The sequence below is a fragment of the Typopeltis vanoorti genome, chromosome 14 (genome assembly GCF_054136105.1).
Source record: "Typopeltis vanoorti isolate ZY-2024b chromosome 14, IOZ_Tvanoo_1.0, whole genome shotgun sequence".
Lineage (NCBI taxonomy): Eukaryota > Metazoa > Arthropoda > Arachnida > Uropygi > Thelyphonidae > Typopeltis > Typopeltis vanoorti.
In genome coordinates, this window is record NC_143562.1 from 20,727,723 (window position 1) to 20,744,859 (window position 17,137).

General features: G+C 31.3%; 1 protein-coding gene across 1 annotated transcript in view; it reads left to right on the plus strand.

Annotated features, from left to right (window-relative positions):
• LOC150099286 (uncharacterized) overlaps positions 1 to 17,137 on the plus strand; it is a 623,534-nt gene that overhangs the window by 8,974 nt on the left and 597,423 nt on the right. The gene's annotated exons all lie outside the window — the stretch shown is intronic.

Here is a 17,137-nt window from a genome sequence, read left to right on the forward strand (position 1 = left end):
GCCTGCATGATCTTAAAAATATACGATTTCATGAGGTCAACTGTTAATAATTCAGAAATTAATTAGCCTCTTAGGCTTATAATGGGATATCTTTGTATTCATTTGTGCAGAGCTTTTATGTTTTCTACACTAAAATAATGCCTGTACCTTTTTCTCTGGTCCGGTAGAATGTAGGCTATGAGTTCATTAAGAAACTATGTGATTTCTTTCATGGTGTGTCTTATCTTAGGTGCTTTTTTGTCGGTTGTCATGGTAACCAAAAAAAAAAAAAAGAAAGAAAAGAAAATATAAAGCAAATGAAACTGAATGTTATAGCTGACCGATAAACCTTTGTATTCATGGAAGAATTATATTGTCTGTGGCATAAGTTGTACTTGATTTTTTTTTCTTCGTTGCTACGGTAACTGTAATTATATGAATGTTTGATGTTCGGGGAAAAAAAAAACGGACAGTGCAATGAATATATCTGAACTAAACGAGCCCTCTGGTGGAAGGTTTTATAACTAAATTTTCAGTTTTAAAAAAAAAAGTTCTGGTATGCAAAATACGGGATTTCTCATATAGCAATATTGTTCTTTGCTTTTATTTTAAAGAAATCAGAACAATAAAATTTCAGGATTTTGTTTACTTATTTATAATTAAGAGGATTATATATATATAAAAAAATATAATTCGCTTTTGCATTTCATTTGGGTGAATCCACCCCGTAAGGTTGTAAACCTATAGTTCATCAGTATTATTACCATGGGTGGCATGTTTAATCTAAACTGTGCATCTTTCTGACGTTTGCACTCGGTTATAAAGGATTTGGCAGATCCATTTCGACAAATTATCTTTATCCTCATCAGCAGAGGTCTGCATTATGTAACCGGAGAACTCTGTCCCTTTCTATGTTAGCCGCATTCATTATTCAAAGACGGCATATTCCCGGAGGCAAAAAAGGGTTCTTCACAGACAGCATGGAGTCCTTTTGAGACGTAGCTCACGTTCTACTAACCAGCCACTCAATATTTTTTTACGTGTTCTCCAGTGCAATTGTCCACATTGGAGATTTAGTCAGTGCTTGGTTTCCACGGTGATCGTGACTGTACTCGAGTAATATTATACAACGTGTGAATGGGTGTGTGTGTGTGGGGGGGGGGGGGTACACCTATAAACCATTGTCGCAACTAGCCTGACCTATATATGACTCAACTCCTAACCTCATACATCTATCAGGACCGTATCTAGTAACAAAAACTCCGTGTAACCTCCCACTGTCATCTCTCCATCTCATTCTTAAAACCCAGCTGTTGGTATCCATCCTGTTTAAGATTAAAGTCTGTACATTAAGTGTAGCAATTATTTATCAGACGCATCTATTATTTGAGAGGTGATGAAAGTAGTCAGTTAACGAGGAGGAGTTTGCATGTGCATGTATGACGTCATTTCCGTTGCTGTATAGTCTTTCCTTGACCAGAGGTCAGCAGAACCAACAGAGCAATTATATTTAAAGCGATGTTTACTTTAATATATCTGCGCCTGAGCAGGAGTACTAAGTTGTTGATAACATACTGGAACCTTGAAAGCAACCCATACACTTGCCTTAATGGTCTTGTAGTGTTGTTGCTTAAAATTTTTTATTAAATTTGCATTTTTTTTTCCGAACGAGTTTTTGGTTCACTGAACTCTTTAGCATGTATTACATAAATTTCAATTTTCCAACGTTAAGAGTTTATTTTTCCTTCAAAACCATTTTATATTTTAGTTACGTAAAAATAATTATATAAAAAATAAATTAAAAATATTAATAATAACCTCTTACCCATCCCACAGTACTAATGTATAATAGGTTTACAATCCTTTTCGTGGATGGGAGTCGTATAAAGTGTGATAAAAATGTATTTATTAACATTTTATTTGTTATATTGTAGTGTTACAAACCTTTCAAAATAAAGAAATGAAAATACAAATCCTTAACGGGGTTGATAATTTTGCCGGTAGGTGGCAACACTGCACCAGTTCGTACGGCATTCCAAACATAGAATCTCCCCTCTGTTTACCTGCACACCAAGAAAGCAACGAAATCTTGTTAGTTTTTTGTATTCTCCCAGATTGTCTAGGAGAATACAAAATTTGTATACTGGCGGATAAACTGCTGGCGCGCGCATTTCAAACATTGATGGACAGATATCAATGGCAGTTTATAGATTCCTCTTTTATGTTTATATATATTTTACACTGTTCATAATACTACTATGTGTCTACTATGAAAACGTAGTAAGACATTGACTTTTCGATATAATCCTCATTATGCGTGTGTGTGCGTACACCGTAGACCTTGATTTTGCAGTTCATTTTTCCTTTGTGAATCTCCGGTTCAGATAATTAATTATGGACGTATCTCTAACCTCATTATTCCCAACCCTTCCTTTTAGCCAATTTGCTTGTTGCTCAGGAAATGAACAAATGACTTCTGACCTTTTAATTGATAATTTACCCACCCGTGGGTCCTGTGTATTCATTAATTTCCGTCCACACAACAGACTACAGAGTTCAAGAAATATCTCATTAACAGGTCAACAAACCACCCGCAGACATATTGGTATATATAATGACCTACATGCAGACGTGAAACCTCTCTAAAAATTGAAAATGAGTTCTGTCTAGATAGATATAAAATGTATATTTACCATAATGCGTTTTCAGGGGCGCCCCACCCAGTGATCTTCGAGATATGAATGCCTGTGTCTCGGGATTGTCTTATTCTAAGTCGAAGTTAATGACAGATTGCAAATGTTAATTTCAGACATATAACACATTGGTTCCTTATAAGGACTGGCTTAAAGGGGCGAAGCAAGAATGCTTTTCATATTCCCCGTTATCTGTATCTGTAGAGGACAGTGTGGGGATAAGGTGTTATTGAGCAATTAAAGCTCTGAACATGGCAAGAGGGTAACAGCAATACCGAGCCTCAGTTAGAACTTCATTAGAACTACAGCATTGCCATCCATTACCCTCCAAGGGTATTGGATTGAATGAATCAATCACCGCATCTCACGGTCGATTGTTCTTCAATACATTGGTTCCTTATAGTCCTTATAAGGACTGGCTTAAAGGGGCGAAGCAAGAATGCTTTTCATCTTCCCCGTTATCTGTAGAGGACAGTGTAGGGATAAGGTGTTATTGAGCTATTAAAGCTCTGATCATGGCAGGAGGGTAACAGCAATAGCCGAGCCTCAGTTAAAGCTTCATTAGCTACAGCATTGCTATCCATTACCCTCCAAGGGTATTGGATTGAATGAATCAATCACCGCATCTCACGGTCGATTGTTCTTCAATACATTGGTTCGTTTTTTTTTTGCAACTTTATTTTCAAATATATAAAATAATAAAAGGTAGATTAGCTATCTATCGATTTTTTTTAAAAAAGGGCATTAAAATGGCTATTTTTCCTTACAAATCACAAAAATAAATAAGACAATATTATTTTATTTTTATAATTATATGATTTCTAGAAAGTATAGTAAATATCACAATTAATGTTGCTCACTGGATACATCAAAAATCGTAAAGGCAACTCAACACCAATATTCATTTTAAAGATATATTCGGCATGGCAAATATTTGGGATGACGTCATGAATGGCAGGTGGATTCTGTCTTATTTCTCAGATCAGTCACGTGAAGTATTTTTGAGAAATCCGCTAACAAACACTAACTACCTGTTTTGCTCGTTACTGCTAAAGGATGACGTCACGGCCAAATCAATGACGTCATAGCAATTATATTACAAACTGGATATCGCGTTAAACATCAGAAAAATCGAATCGTTTAGGACTTGTATTTTTTATTTATTCTTCTGAGCATTATTGAAGTTACATCTCTCTATATGCATATTTTTTTAAATTAATTGTATAATGTAATTATGTTTCCAAAGTAAATGTACGTTCTGCTTACATATATCAGTCGCTATTTCAGGCATCATAAGCGTCATTGTTCTTAGTAAAAATCATCCAAAGAACAATAAATGCTAGATATTAATATATCTTTTAATAAATACCTGAGGAAGAAGGGGTAGAGTCTTCTTTGGCATAGCTGCATTGTTTTGCGTGGGTTCTCTGAATACTGGACAAAATTTATCTAATATTTTTTGTAACTATTATTATGATTTTTTTTTTTAAATATGAATCACGAAAGGATATACACTTAATAATTACGTTACTATTAAGTACCGTAAATGAGCTGTAGATAATCCTAAATAGTTATAATAATAACAATTAAAATAAAATAATTGCTTCCTGTTACTTCTTATGGAAATACATGCCGTAGAAGATTTATTTATTTTTAAGCATTCTTAAATATTACTTTAAATATACCTAGAAATAAGGCTAAAAATAATTTAAAAAACCAATATAAATAAGTAATAAACTTATTTACTAGTTATTTATGTTTTTTTAATATTTTTTTAAATAAATATATTTTTTCTATTTTATTATCTTTAGGCGTTACACGCTCTTTTACCACACCCATCTTGAAGTAAAGAGAGAGAAATATTGTGTCCACATTCGTTATTTTTATTAATATCCATAGACGTTTTAAACTTCTTCATTATAAATCGATGATTGTAATGGATGTTATCTCCTTTTCTACCACACTTTTTTTTTTTTTTTGCGATCCTCTGTGCGCATTTAGTTTGATATTTCTTGGTCTATTTTTGTATTTCCGGTACAGTTATTCTTGCAAAATTAATATTTTGTATTTCCGGTACAGTTATTCTTGCAAATTTAATATTTTTGTATTTCCGGTAGAGTTATTCTTGCAAATTTAATATTAGACCACGTTGAATAGTTTTCATTGAACAACTAAAATTGTAAATATTATATTCTTTATTTGATTTTGGAATTTTAGATTTGCTAACGATTATATTTGGAATTGTAGATTTACTAACAAATATATATATATATATATTTATTTATATATTTATTTTGATATATATTTATTTTGATAAGTAAATAAATAAATATATTATATATATTATTATATATATATATTATATTATAAATATAAATATTTATTTTGATAAGTATCGACTTAACTACTTATATTTCAATATATTAAAACTATTAAGGTGTTGGTAAAGTTACCAAATTTAATAAGAACATTGTTTATTCTTAAAACGGAATAAAGAAAGCAAATGCTTCATTTTAATGATTGCAAGCTTGGTCGTAACAAAATACCTTCCGGCATTTCCCCATAAAAAAACAAAAATATTCCTTCCGGTTGCTCCAACAAGTGACTGAGGTTATAAAAATAAACACAGACTTCCCAATAGCACTTCGCCTGTGCGTATATTTACTAGGCACATTCAAACTCCATTGGTTAGAAGAGTGAGTTAATTATAATTGTTGATTGGGTTGTAATTTATGACCTTGACAGTTTACTGTGTCAATTGTACAAGTTAAGGTTGCGCATTGAGTAGTTAATTATGGAGGTGTGTTCACACAAATAGCACGCTTGAGTTTATTACAGAAGGTGATATAAGCAGCAATGTTTTCTAAAGGAGTCTTCTTAAAGGCAGAAATGAGGTACGGTTTTTTTAAATCCTCCTTTTATTAGGTTTTATGAGACAAAAAAAAAAAAAGAGAAAGTAATCTATTCATATAATTTCGCCGATCACATATCGAAAATAGAATTTATGAATTAAAGAAAAATAAAATGGAAAGAAATTTTAATTCCTGTATCTCCCATTATTATGGACTTACAATATTACTTTTTTTTTCTTTTTTGATCTTGAAGATGAGAAAGTATTTTTGGGCAATCAAAAGAAAGTTCTACGATCCCTTACTAGCAGGAAATTCCAATTCCAAAGAAAGGGTAGGAAACATTGCCCCATGTCTTTCCGGGAAAAAAAAAAAGAAAAAAAAAAAAGACAACTAGTTAATAAGCCAGACGCTTTCTTTATTATTAAGGTCACATATCACTTAAGTCGTGTGGTGTCTGGCCATAATGCAAGCGTTAACAAGTTAATGATGTCATAAATATTACAAAGTTGTAGGTTAATAAGCTAGTGATATGCTCACAGTGTATAGAATATTTTAGCAAGAAGATCGTCAAATGTATATGCAACTCATATATTTATCTTAATGCAGTACCATGCTAAAAATATTATCTAACTTCGCAATAATCATATATACAAATATTAAAATTTTATTTATAATAATGAATCAAATGAAATAAAAGTATTCCTTATCAAGTTCGCAGCTGAATGAAGGTTTTCCTTTTGTTTTTATATTTAAACCCTAAGAAAAAGCCCATAGAATCTAAATTTCGTTGTCTGATATACATTGGTACCACAAACAAATTCTGTGCCGAATTAGATTCAAACTGTGCTTATTGAAATATTGAATCAAAGGATGCAGAAATCTAATCAATGATAATATTTCCTTTTAAGATTATACTGCCACCTAGTGGAACGTTCGATTTTTTGCTTTATTGTGACAAGTATTGTTCACACCTGTTGCGTACTTGAATGATGACGTCAATCCTTTGATTCAATATTTCGATAAGCACAGTTTGAATCTAATTCGGCACAGAATTTGTTTGTGGTACCAATGTATATCAGACAGAGAAATTTATTAGATTCTATGGGCTTTTTCGCAGGGTTTAAATATAAAAACAAAAGGACAACCTTCATTAAGCTGCGAACTTGACAAGGAATACTTTTATTTCATTTGATTCATTATTTTTTTCTTAATTTAATTTTTGTTGATTAAATCACGTATCCTAGAGAGACAAAGAAAACCTAGTATTGCTTAGAAACATTAAAATAATAAAAAGTCTATTTGCAAGTATAAAAAATTAACGAAAAAATTCTAAACTTGTTTAAAATTTAAAGACTCTTTTTAAATTAGTCAGGTAGAATATAGAAACCATTTTGTAAAATTTATATTTGAACAACTAATTTTAAACGTAGCCTTGATGATCTAATGGAGGATGATTGGATGCGGTGATTGATTCATTCAATCCAATACCTTTGGAGGGTAATGGATGGCAATGCTGTAGCCAATGAAGTTCTAACTGAGGCTCAGCTATTGCTGTTACCCTCCTGCCATGATCAGAGCTTTAATAGCTCAATAACACCTTATCCCTACACTGTCCTCTACAGATAACGGGGAATATGAAAAGCATTCTTGCTTCGCCCCTTTAAGCCAGTCCTTATAAGGATAAGGATGATCTAATGGGGTTTGGAGAGATCGACCGTGAGATGCGGTGATTAATACCCTTGGAGGGTAATGAATGGCAATGCTGTAGCCAATGAAGTCCTAACTGAGGCTCGGCTATTGCTGTTACCCTCCTGATCAGAGCTTTAATAGCTCAATAACACCTTATCCCTACACTTCCTCTACAGATAACGGGGAAGATGAAAAGCATTCTTGTTTCGCCCCTTTAAGCCAGTCCTTATCCTTATAAGGATAAGGAAGATCTTATGAGTGTGCTCTTTAATTACAATTTCGAGCCATTCCTGTTTTATTTTTTGCACTTAATTATTACAGAATTGTTTTAAATACAATTTTAAACACATACAAATTAGTTGCGAGTGATAATTACATTCAAAACTATTGGCAAAGTTTTAAGCCTATAGCAACCGGAAGTCAAAAAGCTGTATTTTAAAGGGTTTTTTTTTATATATATATAACTACTGTATATCCGTTATTGAAGTGAAATCTCATTTAATGTAGATGTGAAACTTCCTAATTTATTTATTTATTGAAAATGATATTTCAAAAACTATGTCTGCGTCAAAATCAGTGGTAATTAAAAGGGCCACCATATTAAAAAAAAAAAAAAAAACTCTCTCACTTCCGGTGTGTCATAGTGACAAATGAAGACAAGTGACGCGTCTTCAAAGCATCCTGTTGTTCTTATTTTTCCCCTCGCGTCTTCCACTTTAATCTCGAGTCCATGAGAGAGGGAATGGTGGAGGAGTAGAGGTTAAGTTAAGTGAATATTAACCGCCCTCTCAAGTACTGCGTGATAAACACGGTCAGTTCGGGTAAATGGGAATAGGGTTGTAAGTCCCGTTATAAAAAAAAAAAAAAAAGAAAAGAAAAAAAAAGAAATTATCACAGAGTAAACTAGGATACCGTTTCAAGCCTGCAGTGTTCACTACCTCGTGCACATCGTCAACATTCGCTCCGTATTCTGCTGATGTACACTTGAAGAACCCCTGCGTGGCTTGTAATCATGCGTGACGTATTTTCACCCGCTACTTGCCATTAGTCAAGGTCGATTGCGGTGTTCTATAAACTTCGTACGATATATTAAAGCAATTGTTTTACTATTTCCACTTGGAGGCGCTGCTCTTAGTGTAAACTTTACTCCGAGGATAGGGGAAGTTCGTTCTTTTTATCCCAGAGTTGGTCATCCTTTATAAAACAACAAAGTTCCGCTCTGCCTTTTTTAAAAAAAATATTTAAAAAAAAAAAAACCGGACAAGATTTTGAATAGCTGACTGTGAAAACGGATAGAATTTCCTAAGCGTGCGCCAGGCACAGGGATCCACAGACGTTACTGTACTCTCTCCCTTGAGTGACCTCATCGGTGACCATCGAAGGAGAGGGGGTGGAGCGAGAGGCCAGACGCAACTTAGATTGAGCTCCATCTTCTCAACCACTAGCTCTGTTCGTGTGAAGTGGATTTAACAATTAGTTACAGAGGTGAGCACAGAAGACCCACGAGGATGTCCAAGTGTTGTGGAAGCGGAGTATTTCGTAGGAAAAAACGGGAGGTAGGAGAAAAAAATTACTATTTAAGGAAGAATGACTTTTCTTGTTCTGAATGTGTGTGTGTCGTGAAAGAGAAAGCTTGTCTTTCACGGCGCATGCGTTCTTTCTTGGAGTTTTTTAAAAAAATCTTACACCTGATTCAGCTTTCGATCTGAAAATCATGTAACCGGATTCATCACGCATTTCATACAATAGTAAGAAATTTATTTATGAGCTGCAAACAGTGTTACGAGGATCCACTTTTCTACCTAATGACGTAGTTTCGTTTTTTTAAAACCGTAAACTTGTTGGAGTATAATCTCACTGTTTCATTCGAAAATAATAATAATGTGTTATTTGAGGTGCAATTTTATATTAATTTTTAATATTTATATTAAATCTTTCAATATTTGTATTTTAAAAATGTATACAGTATGCAATATATATAATAATAATAATGATATAACTACTTGACATGATATTTCGGCCGTAGTTAAATAGGGGATTTTTGTCTGGTTAAGATTCTTGCCGCCTAGTGTCTGAGAAGAACAGCTGTCAGGCCAGTGAAACCTGTAAGCATGTCTTTTAAAATGTCATGCTCTTTATTTCGAAAGATATGTAAACCAAGGCTTATACAGCTCATATGCCAAAGGTTATCAAAAAAAGTATGAATCGGGCTAAAAAAAAATGGATATACTGTATAATAAATATCCTTTATATTAAAAATAATTTCATTGAAGGGTAATTTTATATTTATAATATTTTTATAAAATATTATTTAAAAAGTAATAATTAATGATATTTCTTTTTAAAATTATACTGTCACCTAGTGGAACATTCGATTTGTTACTTTATCGTGACGAGTATTGTTCACACCTGTTAAATATTTGAATGATATAAATTCAAATATGCAACAGGTGTGTTCATAAATATTATATTTATTATATTATTGTTAGAAAATTATTATAATTTTAATACATTAAAAATTCAATTGTTTCATTTTAATATTTATATTAAATTATTTAATAGTTCTATTTTAGTATTTATATTTCTGATGTTTATATATTTATTACATTTCAAATCCTGTATTATTTTTAAAATTACATAGTCATATGACATAGAAATGAAAGAATGGTATGATTACAAATAATTGTACTGCAATCTTTTAATTCACGGTGTTTAAAGTATCTCATCAACATTTTACGGTAGTGATAGAAATATGAGAGAGCAAATGAGGGGGAAAAAATAATTTTTCCAGAAGATTTATACAAGTTCTTTACAGTTCCTTTTACGTTTTAGAAAAATCGAGATAATTATTTTTTATTTTATCACACTAATCTAGTTTTGGTTTGTAGTTTTTATATAACTTTCGAAACAAAGTAATCTAAAAGCAGATAGTGCATTACAAAAAAAAAAAAAAAAAAAAAAAAAAAAAAAACCGCCATTCAGAAAATAACTGTGGCAAAAGGGATTTAATTCAGTGTATATTCTGCAAAATTTGCCTAAAATAAGCAAATAGAATATACATAAAACGCTTTCCCTAACTTTTAATTATAAACTTTTTTATTTACATATTTTATTATGCATTATAAATCCATGTTTTTTTTTTTAATTCTTATATTTTACATTATTTTGATATTTTGACATTATTCTTAAACCAAAAAAAAAAAGTAAATATATTATATTATAAATTCATGTTTCTACATCGTGTTGTAAAAGTTCCGGACGTGACATCCGTCTACACACTCCTGATTTTATTTTCGGTAAACTTCATCAAACATTCATGTTGGAAATTAAATGGTTTCTATAAGAAACCATTTAATTTCCAACATGAATTATATTGGTTTCTATAAGATCTTGTTACTTTGTAAGCAAATTAGTAGTGTGTTTAGATAAATATTATTTTATTATTAAAATTTTAAAAATAATAATGTAACTTATATTTTATTTGAATTATATATATAAATATTAGAAATAGATTAAAATATTTTCTAAAATTTGATAAAAATTCCATATACCTTTAAATATTTCATATCATTATATATTGTAGTAAAATGTTATTATGAGAATTAATGTTTATCATGTCGTAGGTACATGTTGATTATCGAATTAAGCAAAATACATTTCAAATCATATTATTGAATTGCATCTCGATTTTTCAGTTCATAATATGCAGATTTATTGAAATGTTATTTTTTAAATTTCCAGCTTCCCTTTCCTTTTTTTGTTTTGTTTTGTTTTGTTTGCTTTTACGACGGCTTAAGTATTTTAAGCACAGTGCTGGCCGTAGCAACGCCTATGAGACAGCATGCAGACGTTGTGGCCTGGTTTTTCCCTTACGTTCTCTGTTCTGCATCGGCGAGCTACCAGCAGACCACGAACCCAAAGTCCACGTGCGTTCGTAAAAGAAGTTTGAAGTTAGGATTTTCATCACCCTTACAGCGGGAAGGGATATTCACATATGGTTTTGCCTTCCCCCACCCGTCCCTCGTATTACTCTCCATTTCAGAGAAAAATCTAGTGACATGTGCACTGGCTGTTTGAACTTCTTTTACGATTCGTGTTTGAATGCAATTATTTTTGTAGATTTTTTTTTTTTAAAAAAAAACAATTCTCAAAACTGTCAGTTTTGACATTTTACGGTCCCAAGGAAAAAAACCTTATCCTAGAAATTGAATTCCATGAAATTCATCACTGGAAACTAGCGTATCCAGTATTGGTCATGTATGAATGTGTACAATGATTACTTCCTGCATGACAGAAGAGGAGAATGCTCGATAAAAACAAAACAAAATGGAGATCTTATTCAAAACTGTTATTTCTTGTAGCAGATGGAATGTGGAAAAAGCAGTTTTGGAATATCGGTACTCATAATTATGTCAATGAGATTGGTTCACAGTTCATGGGACACATGTTATCCTTCCTGAATAGCATAAAAATGTTACATGTGCTAGGTCGACGCTAAGCTATTTGCCTAAGGCAAAAAACAGGTCAATATCTTTCGTTATTTGTAAAATTGTCACCTCTTTTAATTAAGCAAATATTACCAAATGGTTGGCCTTTTTAATCTGGAGCCTATGGGCCAACTAGCCAATTCCTAAACCACCATAGTTGTATTGTATCCAATAAAAATTAAATAAATATTTATACTGAAAAGTAGCCTCGTGAATGTTCTAAAACAACCTCTGTATTAGGCGCGTATCTACAGTGAGAGAGAATATTTACTTTAGAATTAAAGTAGAGAACAATAGCGCGTGATACTACTGACAACGTTCTCTGAACCAGTGATCCAAAAATTATCACGAATGAATAAATTACCATCACTGAATAGATATGTTTAATATTACTGCCGATTCAGCGAAATCAAAGAATCACCGTGTTGCTTTGCAAGAGTAGGAAAAAAAAAAATCGAGTTTCAGAATGAGAGACCTCTGACCTTTACTGTTACTCTTTAGCTCAGCTTCTGATGATTAAAAAAAAAAAAAAAAAAAATGATTTTTTTTTTTTTTTTTTTTTTTTTTTTTTTTTTTTTTAAGGGACGAGTGCTTTGGCGTTCTTTTTGTTAATAAACAGCCTCTTACGCAAACGTGTATTCCTGTTACAGAAGAATGTCTACTTTCCTGTGTAAACGGAAGTAGTTCTATGGAGTTCTATGTAGTCGGATTTAGGTTGTAAGTTAGCTTTGATTCAAGGATGTACAGGAAGATTTGATGCAAATTCAAATACAAGACAAAGGCACACACTATCTCCGTTGTTATTCTTTGTCTATACGGATCACATTGTGAAGGAAAGTGGCATTAAATCTCATATTAAAATTGGCTATATTAAACTGAGTTATTTAATTATACATTAGAAGTAGTGACCACTTCCTCGTTAAAATAAAATTAAGATTACCACCTAAATGGCTACAAATAACAAGAACAGAAAGAAAATTTAGAACGTTTGTTTATAAAACGAGATTATTAAATGACATAAATATACAACGGCTATATGAACAAAGAATTAACCAATATCTGGAAAAAATAAAAGAAAATGAAGAATAGAAATAGAATGGCTTAATATAAAAACGATACTAAATGCAGCAGCAAATTAAAGCTTAGGAAAGACCAAAAAATTCCATAAAAGGAAGAAGAAAAAAAAACTGAAGATATGGGATGATACAATCAAAGAAATAATCAAAATGAAAAAAGAGGCCTATCACAAATGGTTAAACAGTAAAAGATTAGAAGATGAAATAGAATATAAAAGAATAAGAGCCATAGCTAAAAAAGAAGTCAGAAAGAGACATAGAGAATAATGGAACAAATCTGTTTCTAATTTAGAACATGATTTATATAAAATAAGACCCAATGTATATAAGATTTTGAAACATTTAAGTACAGATACTAAAGAAAACGTAAAATTAAACACTGAGTTGAAATTAGAAGAATTTCTATACAGAATTGTGAACAGATACATATTTTAAAAAAGATAACTGGCAAACATTTAAATTCTTCTTTAGTTATTTCGACTAAAGAAGAATTTAGAAATTAACCTGAAAGAAACAAGAAATAGAAAATCACCTGGAGAAGATAAACTAGGTTCAGAACAATATAAATATGCAGGAATAAAGTTAAGAAAGACCCCTATTATTTTTAAATAAAATCTGTTCAACAAGTAACCCACCAATGGAATGAAAAAAAAAATTATGATCGCTCTCTTTTAAAAAGGCAGTAGAGATGACCCTATAAATTATAGATGTATAAGTATTCTAAATTCCTGTTACAAAATATATAGCAGACGTTTAAATACCAAACTAATAAAATTCTGAAAGCTTTATTTTAGAAGTACAGAATGGATTTAGAAAAGGATGATCATGGACAGACCCAGCATAAATGTAATAATAGAGAAAAGAAGAGAATTTATTTACCTAAATGAAATAATAATAAAATAGAATAAAATTACTTTTTGCCGACGACCAAATAATAATTACAAATTCTGAAGATAACTTACAGTAAGCTATTTTAGATCTAAATGCGATAGCCAAAGATTATGCAATATGTGTTTCATAATATCAACAGAAAAATCAAACCTATGGCCTTTAAAGGACAAGATCCAGCAAGAACTAAAATAGTAATAGATAACAAGATATTACAACAGGTGAATTCATTTAACTACCTAGGATGTATGATCACATATGAAAATGAAAAAGATATAAACGCAAAAACTGCAAAATATTTAAAAATAACAGGTGTAATTAACTCTATATTTAAACCAGAGTTCAAACACAAACCAGACTAAAAGTATACAATATAATAGCCCTACCAGTCCTAATGTATGGAAGTGAAATCTGGACAATAAAACAAAAAGACAAAGATTAATAACAGCAGAAATGAAGTTTATGAGAAAAACTGCAAAATATACTCTATTAAGAATTAAACCAGGAATCAGTAATAGAAAAAAATTAAAACATATAAACACAAATGGATGGAACACGTTGAAAGATTGAAAATAGAAAGATTACCAAAAACAAGCCTTAAATTACAAACCATTAGGAAAAAGAAAACCTTTTAAGAGATTCAACGATGACTTCGGGAGGCAGGAACAGGCCACGCTAGGCCTAAATCCTTGTCAAGCATGATGATAATTTAATTGTGCATATACTATCATATTCCTAAATAAATCCAGTCCATTTCAGGACACTGAATAAATGGTGTAAGGAATTTGGTGACAACAGAGATGTAATCTAGGCTCTAGTCTTTTCGTACATAGACAAAAACATTTTTTTTTCTCCTTTATTAAAACATATTATAATTTAAGTTTGGTGTTAGAGTATAATATTTTACACAAAGAACAATAACTTATTAATACCAAATATTTTAATTTTTTCTTATAATTAATAATTTATAAACTTATATTTCATAATTTAAGATAAATTATTCTGTAGAATTAATTGTCAATAGTCAAATGAGATCTGCATTAAAATTACATTATTTTTAGATGAGTCCTTACTGACGCTTATTTGCCATTTCAATTCATGTAATTAATTAATTTTTAACTTGTCCGTTTACGAAAAGCATTCTTGAGTGTATTGGAATTTTCACAATACTGTTTATATTGTTTATTTATATTTATTAGCTCTGATTTATTTCTAAAATTTATCTGTTACCTGTCTCAGGTATATATGAAGTCGTCAATATAGCCAATATTTAAAACAATGAACTCTCAAGTATACATACAATTTATATATTAGCTCTAATAATTAATTAGCCTGAACTCTGTAAGTTTTCAACCTTCCATGGTTGGGAATACATAAACAGGAATTATGTTTCATTAGTCACTAACTAGACCAGGGCTTTCCCAAACTTTTTATTTTTTGATAATCACATTAAACCTTAGAAGATCCATGGATTAGCACTTCCTGCTTATGGGAACAAATCGAAGTGTGGGAAGCTCATATAAGCGCTAATGGAGGGGATGAGGAAGTACTTGCCACCCACATATTTCCATAAGGTGATATTTTACATGAACTAATTGTTCCTTGCTTTGTTATGCAAAATGGGCGCGTGATATCTGACCTGAATTACATTCTTTCCCCATTTTGAAGTGTCATTTCTCGGAATAAAAACACTAGAAACAGGCAAACTGGCATAAGACGCTTTTACTTACCGTCTAGCACTTTCCATAAAGGTGGGAGGTATTACATCATCCCATTGATCTTGCATTCGCGGTGTGCAGACTTTTTGAAACGATCCCAGCAAATATTTCCTTGTTTCAGTATTTTGGTTTTCAAAAACTGCATTTATCTTTGGTAATTACACCGAACTATTTTGAAGGATGAAAAACTCGAGTTTCTAGGAGGGAATTTTGTTTCAGTGTGAGACTGACTAACTCACCTTTAGTAAAGAATTTATGAAGATGCTCCAACGCGGGATTGGAACCTTGGCCTTTCCAATCCAAGGAAAAAACCTCACGACTCCGCTATAGAGAAGCTACAACACATATCACACTCAGCTGTAGAGGCACTGTAACACATACATCACAGAATATTAAGACGAATAGGTTGTCAAACAAAACCTTTTCAGATCTTCAACTTGGAAGACAGAGAATTTTTCTCTATAAGAATCTTTTCAATATTGCAAAAATTGTGGAGAACTTTAAGAAGTGTGGCTATTTACTTTTTGCACATTCTCTTTCTGTCCTAAAAATATGTTAAGTTAATGTTAAATGCATATAGAGAAAGTAGCGTTTTTTATGTTGCAAAACAGACAAATCACCCGTGGAATACATTGGTTATTTCAGCCTTCGATCCATCCAATTCAAGCTTTATACCTCCAGTAACTAATTTGTTAATCTAAGAAATAAAAAAAGACAATTATTATTTATATTTTTATAGTTTGGCTTGTTAATTTAGTTTTAATTTAATTGCAATATTAATATTGAAGCCGAATATTTATTATCACCAGAGCTGAAATATACATAATTAAACTCTGACGCCTAGTGTACGCAGGACTTATTATTGCCATGGAAACAGTAAAGGATGACGTCATGTCTTCATAAGTTCATATTACTACTGTTTATGCACTGTTTGTTTATTCTAGATGACACAATCGTATTTATTATTGTTTCATTAGTGTTGTAGAAATCTAAACCGGAAAAAAAAAAGTAACAGATAGACCAAAGACAATTATTTTTCATTTGATTTGAAAATCATGAACATACTATTTTATTAGTTTAACATATTTGTTTGGTGAAATATTTAGCAGACATTTAATTAACATAGAAAAGAAAAAAACAGAAAAATGCCATGCATATTTGAATAATGCTGGTCGTGTGCAGTCAAAAAGGCATTTTCTTCTACATTAAAATTACAGGTTTAGAAAGGAAATTGGTTATCTGATAGTATCAGTCAGATGTGTATAGAGGGGAAAATAAGTATTCTAGACAAGATAAAATGACCAGTGGTTCCACAAGGTTTTGTTTTTGGACTACTTGTATGAACGGTATGAGAAATGTTATTCAGTTGTTTCGAAATAACACATTTTGAGAGGCTAACGAAAATAATTGATACTGTGTCTCTGCGAGAAGTTCAGTCAAGATGTAGCAATTCGATTAAAACAGGCATGTGAAGATATTAAATTTTGTAAATTCTTAACAATAAAGTTAAGAATTATGTTAAGAATATTGTTAAGAATTTACAAATAATTTGAAAAAAACAATTGGTGAAACAGGAGATAGTGCTCAGTTGCTGATTAATAAAATTCGTATTTTAAAACATCTTTTTAAATTAGAAAATTCAAATATAAAATACAGATCTAAAAATATCTACATTGGAATAAGAGGTTTTTTTTCCCAGTTTTCTATACTTCATACAATCGTTTCGACATAACTCTCACATTAATGATAAAAATT